Source organism: Manduca sexta, chromosome 5 (genome assembly GCF_014839805.1).
Source record: "Manduca sexta isolate Smith_Timp_Sample1 chromosome 5, JHU_Msex_v1.0, whole genome shotgun sequence".
NCBI lineage: Eukaryota > Metazoa > Arthropoda > Insecta > Lepidoptera > Sphingidae > Manduca > Manduca sexta.
The window spans coordinates 3,737-13,242 of record NC_051119.1 but is presented as its reverse complement, the minus strand read 5'-3'; the positions used below and the strand labels follow the sequence as shown (position 1 = coordinate 13,242).

Below are 9,506 nucleotides of genomic sequence, written 5' to 3'. Positions count from 1 at the left end.
ACCCGTAGAAAAGATCGGACCTTCGCGCGGTAAGTTCGGACTTCATTCTAATAACGGTTCTAATGCTAGTATGATAAGGTCCACAAAATCAAATAGAAGTCTCAAAAATGTTAAGAAGAACGAAATCCACCTTTTTTGTTTCAATGCACACAGCGCACCCGTTCCAGATCATAGCATCAACTGTGGTATATAGGGCGGGACAAAAAGAGACAACGTAGCCGCCTATGTTGCTTAAACTAAAAAATAACCACAGATTCGTGGTATTTTTTCGTTATACGATCTTACCCCGTATCCGATCTTACCCGAACGCACCTTATACCATTTTTCCACGCGACGTTTAATCAAACCTATTGTAGAATCTCACTTATATTGTAAAGTTTAATTAGGTCGGGGGGTCGAATTCCCTCTATAGGGGCGACAGATTCGATAGCCATACAGGTAAGAAAGTCAAAAAATCCTTTATTACCTATACCACCATCAACGCTGTCCTTCGATTAGACCGCCCGTGATTGCAAATAGACGGATATACCCCCGTAGACGGAATTGGCCCCCCTAACCTTCATACCGTTTTGGCTTTAATTTTAAACAATATATAGCAGTACAAAAATAAAGGTGATTAATTATAATTTATTTATTGGATTTATGTCTTAGTACGAATCTGTGATAGTTACCAGGAAAACAGCAAAAGAAATAAGTCCCATTTTTCTTACATGAAATAGCTTAGATACCATTATTCTATTTATATCTCTTTATTGAAAGACATATTGTTCTAACATAGTATCTACTTAGTCTGTGTTCAAGAGTTTGTCTAGCCTAAACAATAAACAAACAACTTATTGTTGGGCAATTGGTACTTAACAACTTAATACAACAAACAATAAGCCACAAATACACCAAGATGTAACCTTTACAGCTTTGTGACCCACTCTCTAATGCATAGTTTGAGAATTATATCCATTGTTAGTTAGATCGTGCGTGGAGTCTTATTGTATAAATTCAGTAACATATTGCAGCTGTTGATGCTGAGGTAAATCTAAACAAATGTGGACTGTACATTATTGTGACAAAGGAGATAATTAGTATGTACAATTTACACAAATGGATGATAGCGGTGGTCAAGTGGCGTCGCAGATGCACTCCTGCAAGATGACCGTGTTCACCGGAACCGGCAGGCTAGTGTTGGCAGCTCGGGACAAACAGCACGACCGCCTTGGGCAAGGACACAGCCATTAAAAATCAATTTGACATCTGTGTAATGATTGGGAAATTACTATTATTATATGGTAAATCTTAAATGTGGACAATTATATTCTTTTCACATAAACATTTATTCTCTTGTAAATTTCACCGAATACGAACGAGATATTTTAAAACTAGGTAAATATTTCTTTAGATACATTAATTCTTTCGGTCCCTGAATAAACATGGTTGTGGTATTAAGAATGCATTAATGCAATCGTGATTATTTTACCTAAGATAATGACGTAATTTGCTCGCCACCATCATGATACCTACGGAATACACACTGCGAAAAATGGGCACACTAATTGGATCTCTATTGCCGATTTGAGAATAAAGAGCGTGAGTGTATATATAAGAAAATGACGTCATGCTGTAAAATCATGCAAACAATAAGCAAGTAAAATTCAAACTAATGTTCTTGGCAATAAAATAAACCGAGTAGTCAAAGCAGTATTTTATTTGTCCACCAACAGTTCCGACCGTGCTGGTTACATTCGCTTCATACTTGCGAAGTAAAATATATTCCAGTTTTCTTTTCGCGACGACTCACTGTTTACATATTTGCAGTGGTTAAAATGAAAAATTCAACGTCCAATGGAAACTTTTACAAATTCATATTACCTATTTCGTCGGAGTCTTGATTCAAAATTTTGTAATATAAATACGTAAGTACTACACATTTTAAAATGCACAGAAAATACCATCCCCCTTATTCATAGACCTTTTTTTATCTAAGGACGGAGTAAAGCTGTGATAACAAGACTGTTTTGTACCTTATAGGTACAATCAAATTATATTTATTAACCATTGGAGATATTATGTCTAATTTCTAACATAATATATACGTGGCTCATTTAGAGATCTATTACCACCACCAATGAAAATTAATTTTGGAACATATTCAAATCAAATTAAATTCTTAATACCATTAAAAAAATATATTCTACGTATTGCAGCAAATATTTTTACCTCTTATAAACTATCACATTAAATTCACGAGTATGGCCATACATTGCATGGTTAAAATCACTCAAATTCTTTAAATGACTTCAGGCTACAAAATCGCCAAAACTTTATAAACCGTGCAACATTTAAAACGACAATGGAACATCAAACAAAAAAACTGTGTACCCAACATTCCGCACATTAAATTTCATTCGCATTTAAATTGTAAGCGACAACGTAACAATGAAAAAGGCATCACCGCTGAAAACAGCTCAATTTGATTATAAAAGTGCGAAAAAATAACCCGCACAATAAACGGAACGTGTGCCGCTCGCGACCTCATTTGGCCACATTCCATTGTTGCCGCGATAAAGCTATTATCTTGGAATCGAATAAATAATTAAATGTCCCGCCACGAAAGGCCATCAACGTAAACGGCAGCAATTTATTCGTAGAGTGGTGTAAGTGGTGATAAGTGAGGGACGACTGTCTGGACGTGGTGCAAACCGAGTTTTGGCAATTAATGTTTATGAGTTTCTTGATGAAATTGCCACTAAAATAACAATTTTAGTGTATGAAATGCTACTGTTCAATAAAAATAGAAAACTAACTCCCGACTACGATATATATGAACTAAGAACATAAAATAAGAAACCTTTGCAAATTTTAACAATCATCGAAAGGACATTCCTCTAGACCCTTCAATAGCTACAGACGCAGAAATCATTCGATTGAAGCTGAACAATCACGCTACAATTAAACCCTGTTTCAAAGACAAGTGTTAAACGCGCGTTAACATCTACAAGATCAAAATACATGCAAAATACTAGCTGTTATCAACGCGCGTCTAACGCTCGTCATCTGAACGGAGTTTTAGACTGCGCGTGGCAAAAAACAATACAGTTCTGTCTTTCCGTTTTATTCCAATCGTATCGTGCCGCGTGTAAAACCTGCTTTAGATATGAACTCCAATAGGTAAAAGCGGTTAATCGAGCAAACACGAATGAATGAACGTGAACGAGTGCGAGTGAACGATTGAACTCATCTACGGCGAGCGTGCGAAATCATTCTCTCGAGTTCGTTCAATTGGTCTGTACCCAGCATAAGATTTCTTAGGTCTCGTGTTATTGTCGTCTGCTGTAACAAATGCGTGTAACATTCCCACATTTAAAGTTTGGACACAGCTGTGCATGGCACGACTGTTCTTTGAAATAAATCTGGTACTGGGTTAATTCTAGTAACTACTTCATCCAGTAGGAGTTAGTTTCATCTAGTAGATATACCTACCTTTTTTAATGCAATTAACATTTCATATGGATTCGATAAAATGTCCCTCTCCGGATCTTCGATGCTTCTCAATAACTTGTCTTCTCCTGTCCCACTCTAATATTTAGTTGTCGCTGCACTCATCTAAAATCATGTATCAGAAACGATTTAGGAGACTGCATCTTCTACTATAATCTTGACTATGATATTGCGACACCCTTACCTTATTAATAAAGTCCTTTATTCTTACAAAAACGTTTCATTCATATGGAATAATATGCTGGTATATCCTTAGTCAGTTTGTTTGCGTAAAGCTACCAGCGACTAGTCTTCTGCCTTTAAGCAGCACGATGTTTGAACGACACTTCAATCAGTGATCTGAGAATCAAAGACTTCCTTTAAAATAATTAAATAAAAAGCGGCGATAGCCTAGATGGGTGTGGAACGGACTGCCGCGACGGATGTCCGCAGGTTCAAATCCCAAGGGCCTCTGATTTTTCTAAAAAATTATGAGTGTATTCTTTGTGAATTATCACTTGCTTAACGGTGAAGGAGAACATCGTGAGGACACTTGCATAACTAAGAAATCCTCTATAGGAATTTTGAGGGTGTGTTAAGTCTACCAATCCGCACTAGTCCGCGTGGTGGACTAAGGCCTAATCCCTCTCAGTAGTAGAGGACCCATGCCCAGCACTGGGCCAGTATATAATACAGGGCTGATATTATTATTATATATTAAACTAATTAAATAGGTCTTTATAATTCAAACTTTTGTATCGTAGCGCTTACAAAAAACAACATACTTGCTCACCTATTCGAAAATCAGTAAAAAAATCGCAACCGACTACATTGATTGAGAGAGTACAAATATTGTTCCAGGGCGGATAATTGAATGGCCGGAGCGGATGTAGGGCAGCCGATATTGATAAACGATCGCGTCTCGCCTGTACTCGCTGCGGCCGCCGCGATTTCGCTCTTACTAAGCTATATTTTACACTCACGATCTGGTTCTCCATGGCCAGTAACAATAAAGTTACATTTGACTAAATTATAAAACGACGGACGATAGCCTAGTTGAGTATGAAATGGATGTCCCCAGACTCTTCGAAGTTATTTCTTATTGTTTATCAATTATCGTTCACTTTAACGATGAAGGAAAACGCGGTCGTGAAATCTACATTCCTGAAAAGTCTCCAAGTTCTATGTGTGGATTTTGCTGTTTATAAGATCTCCAAATTCTGTGTGTTGATTCTACTGTTTATAAGAAGTCATGACGTTAATCTGATAAGTGACTTGTTCGTTACAATTTATTTTCATATAATTAAAATATACGGTCTGAGAAATGAATTCTCTCTCCTATGTATTAACGTTAAACTTCCTATGAAACAGAACATTTCTTTACTCCATCAGCGATTTAACATAATTTGTTTGGCATTCTAAAATTTAATATCATGGTCCTTTTCCAAAATTATGGCTCAGACTATGGGCATGGCAGAGACTAATTGCAAACAATATACGTAACAATGGTGCGGCTTAAGTAAATAATAGGGTGCGGGTTCACTGAAAGCGATTTGCGACATCTTAAAGCTACTTACGGATAACGTTTAATTTTGCTATGTCGAGAACAGTAAAATAAGTCTTAATAACTCCGATAGAATTTCTTTAGTTGTCATTGCTAAGGTAAATTAATTAGAAAAGGAATTTGGAAACGTATGTAAGCAAGGGTGTCGCCAAGGGGGGACAGGAAGGGGGAATTCACCAATTCCATTCCTAATATTCCGTACGCTCAATTACGCTCTGCTCTATGTTATTGTTAAAATGGGATAGGGGGAATGGTGAAGGAACATGTGGACAATTATACTTTTCTCATTCTCCATATCAACTTGCCCCGCCCCGCGCCGGGGGGCCATTGGCTGGCGACGCTCTTGGTAATAAGTAAGATACAAGCGATTCCGCGCATAATGCTCGCCCGCAGGAGAACCGCACCTTTATCTCATGACGAAAATTCGTTAAGAAGAAATATTGTTATAGCCGTAATAGCGGTAAGCACGAACGTTTTATGAAGTTTTTCTCCTTCTCCCTAATAATTATGTGGAAATTACACGTCGTTTATTATGAGAAACAAGGGCCGAGTTTAAACGCAGTTTTTATAATTTTAACCGACTTTAAAAAGGAGGATGTTCTTAATTCGACTGTATGTTTGTTTTTGTGTGTGTTATCACGCGATTACTCCGCCAATTGTAGACAGATTTTCAAAATTCTTTTCTTGTTCGAATGGAGATAATTTATAGTCACATAGTCACTAAGCAAGGATCTGAAGATTGGATCCTGGAGAAATCGAGGGCAACCCTCAAATTTTATAGGCCCACACATCGTTTTTCGCAAATGTTATGAAGTAACTTAAGTCCTTGCGTATGGTAATCATCATCTTATGTAGCTGAGCTGATGGTAGAAGGTACAACTCCTTAACAGCAAGGAGTTACTCTCGAAGAGGCATCGACTGACTTAGTAAATTCTTTTTATGTTTAAAAGGGCGTTTGCCATTTGGTCTCATGATCATTACTAACACAAAAAAGCAAAAAATAAAAACTTTTTAACAAAAAATTAAACCGCCTTCAAAAACCACTAAAAAGCAAAAATAATTTAAATGGTTATTACACGCCGACTCCAAAATTGGTAACAGGTATATGGGTCATGTTAAATTATGTCAACATGTGGTAATATAAGCTACACGTTAAAGGTTTCATGACAAATACGAACTAACAACGAATTAAAATATTCATAAGTTACATAGAGGTTATTTAGCAATATTTAAACAAAAAAATGAAAACATCGTACTTACTACTTACCTATGCATCTGGAAAGTAAAATAATAGCATTGATTATTAAAATTAAACTATTTTATTGCGGTTTTAATATTTAACTTGTTCTCCCGACGTTTCAAAGACTTTGCAGCCTTCATGGCCACGGGGGGAGCATTGATTATTTCATAGTCCGGAACATTAGCTACATTGTACTAACACAGTTCAGTCTATGGCGCTGACAGAAAATTTATATATAATGCACTCCACTATGTATATGTTAAAATCTAGTACGTAATACAAATAGTTTGCTAGGCATCCATGCGACAAAGGATCAAAGCAAATCACATTAAAACCATCACTGACACGATGCGCCAGGCACCGTGCAAGTGGCGGGAGAGTTGCTACTTTGTTTCATATTTCATACATACGTAGCAAGTCATTTTCCCTTACAAGGATAGGCAGAGTTGTAACACAGGTGGAGATGTTGAAGTAGATTTCGCAAGATAAGTCCATGAAATACATATGTTGCAATAGTAGGTATTGCTATATGGATTCTAATGACTCGTTAAATTCGCTTTAATAAAACCCCGATGGAAAAAGAGGAGGAGAAGAAAGGAGGAAGGACAGGGGACAAGAAAAGCAGAAGGAAAAGGAAACAATTAAACGCTTTAGCGCCTCGATATGTGAATTTCAATCTTTCAGATTCAATGTGCCATATTAACGCGAATTTATTTGTCACAGTTTTCACAGATTATTCATAGGGCATTTATTATCATTATCATCATCAGCCGCAGCATGTCCACTGATAAATATGAGCCTCCCCCAAAGATTTCCAGATCGCCCTATTGTAAGCCGTATTCAGCGACCTCCTGTGATTTTTATGAGGTCATCTGTCCACCTTGTCTCATTAATTATAGCTATACATAAATCATTGGAAGCGCACAGTCTGCTCAGAAACTTAAAGCATCGCGCAGACGCTATAAAACTTTTGCCAAGAACCGCTAACTGAAGTTCTTGAAGTACCTTTGAATCTCGTAGTTCTTTAAAACTGATGGCATTTTATTTCTACGTTCTCTGTCCCGAAACACAAAACTCAGCACTTTTACGAATATTTCTCGCAAAAATCAACACATAATACAAATAGCTCCCCATTTGCTCGCAACTCGCGCCAGCTTCCGTTCAATGATATGAATAAACGGGCTCGATGAATCGCTTCACACGTGGCCTGGTGGTTAAACACCTATGCTCTGGCATTAATGTGTTATTTTATACGTGCCAGCTGCTAACCTTGTGTGGTAAAATGCTTGTAATATTTAGATCCTACATTCTAAATCAGGGATGAACCTCCATTGATAAATGTGCCATTATTAACAATAAAAAAGGTCGCATGCCATTCCTTGGCTATGACTGTTCTGGAGTCTTTATACATTGTACACGTCACGTAATAAAAATGGAAAAAAAATGTAACGTTTATTTGAAAAGCAAAATTTGCGCCCGAAATCAGGTTTTTTATGTTCCCGGTCAGCTATACCTCTATTTGAATGAACAATTCTTATTTGTAACTGGCCTCTCTTCAATTTTGAACGGTTATGGCTACACTATCTTCAACAATTACAATTACAATGTGAATTTTTGTTCGAATCGAGTTGGCCACGGTACTGGCGTAAAATTGACATCAAATGAAAGCTCGCTATTGTGTTAGTTTGGAAGACAATATTAGCACAATTTGCTCGATAGTAATATTTACCGTCTGCAATCGTATTATATAATACTTGTAACAGGCCTTTATTAGAGTTACAGAAGCCAAAACAACAGTTTTAAGAAGTTTTGTCTGTCTGTATGTTTGTAAACGCATCACACGAAAACTACTTCATGGATTTGAATGCAGTTTTCACCGATGTATTGCTATAGGTATAACTTAAAATATAGAATGTACAACTTTATTCTAAAAAATATTTTCACATGGGTGGAACCGCGAGTAAAATCATTTAAAATTACCATAATATATAAAAATATTTCATGAAAATGCTGTGTGGCATCGATTTAATAACGCAAACCCGTCCAAGATAAGTTAACTTTTATGTTATAATTAACGTTAACAAACGGGTTTCCGTTATTTATTCTGCAGTCGCGGCAGCAGGTTGAGACTTGAGTGCGCGTCAAATTGGGGTATTACGGAAGCAACTAATGGCGGCCGAGTAAACCCTCGGCGCGTTTGCACTTGCCCTGAGCCCTCTTCAATCTGTAAAGAAATGTCTCATTCTTTAATTGCTGAGGCGGTACACCGATTGGCTACCAGTTGCAAAGGGTCTATATAACCTGGGCCATTATTCTGTATGGTAGTGTAAACGCGTAACGCGGCCGTGTCATGTTATCTTCGAGAAACGTGCGTGGAATGGTATTCTGTAAGCCAAATTTCTATAGTCCTAAACATGATGCGTTGTGTTACGTGCTTGTTACGCACTGTTAAAATAACATGCGGGATAGAGAATAAGGCCCCTGAATCTAAATCTGGTGACCTGAAACACAAGGTTATCTTAGATCAAGCACCAGTCTCCACAGATATTATGTAATATTTTTTTATATGTGCTTTTGTAATTGTTCAAACTGTGGAGAAATGAATAAAAAAAAATATGTATATATTATAATCCGATTCCTGTCGGCTTTCCATTTAGGTAGAATTTATGTAGAATCTAAGTATCATTAGAAAGAATTGCAAACCACATTTATGCATATTAGAACTTATATGTTGTGTCGGGTCCTTTCGGAAAATTTCAGCTTTCGCCGCTGTTGGCTACTATTTTAGTGTTGTACCTATTTATGAAAAGGTATCAGATTATTTTTTACAAAAAAAAAAATCTAAACAAACTTTGTCTTGTTATTCAAATTGTAAAGGTATAATATTTATATAGCCGTATTATTGCGTTTCCAACCTTTTAGATCAAATTTAAAGAAGAAATTTCTTTGTATTTGAATAACAAGACGAGTAAAGCTACTTATACGTGAAGAGTAGGAAGACGGTAATATTGCCTATATTACCGTCTTTCAGATCCACATGTTAAAAAAAACATTTGGCGGTAACTATTTTTCTCAGTTTTGCGATCGGCCGCCTATCTGACATCCCCTTTGGAAAGTGCAAACTCGATTAAATTGTATAAGAAATACATTTAAAAAAAAGTTGATCAAAAGTCTAGATCAATAAGGCGATACACAAACGATGCAAGTCTTGGTCTGAGAAATATCAATATT

General features: G+C 36.7%; 1 long non-coding RNA gene across 1 annotated transcript; it reads right to left on the bottom strand.

Annotated features, from left to right (window-relative positions):
• Positions 1-889: 889 nt before the first annotated feature.
• On the bottom strand, positions 890-3,810 carry LOC119191641. Its single transcript, XR_005113494.1, has 3 exons — positions 3,677-3,810; positions 3,475-3,597; positions 890-1,209 (listed from the first exon to the last, which is right to left on the bottom strand). It is a non-coding gene; the product is annotated as an uncharacterized LOC119191641 (long non-coding RNA).
• Between the last annotated feature and the right edge of the window lie 5,696 nt (positions 3,811-9,506).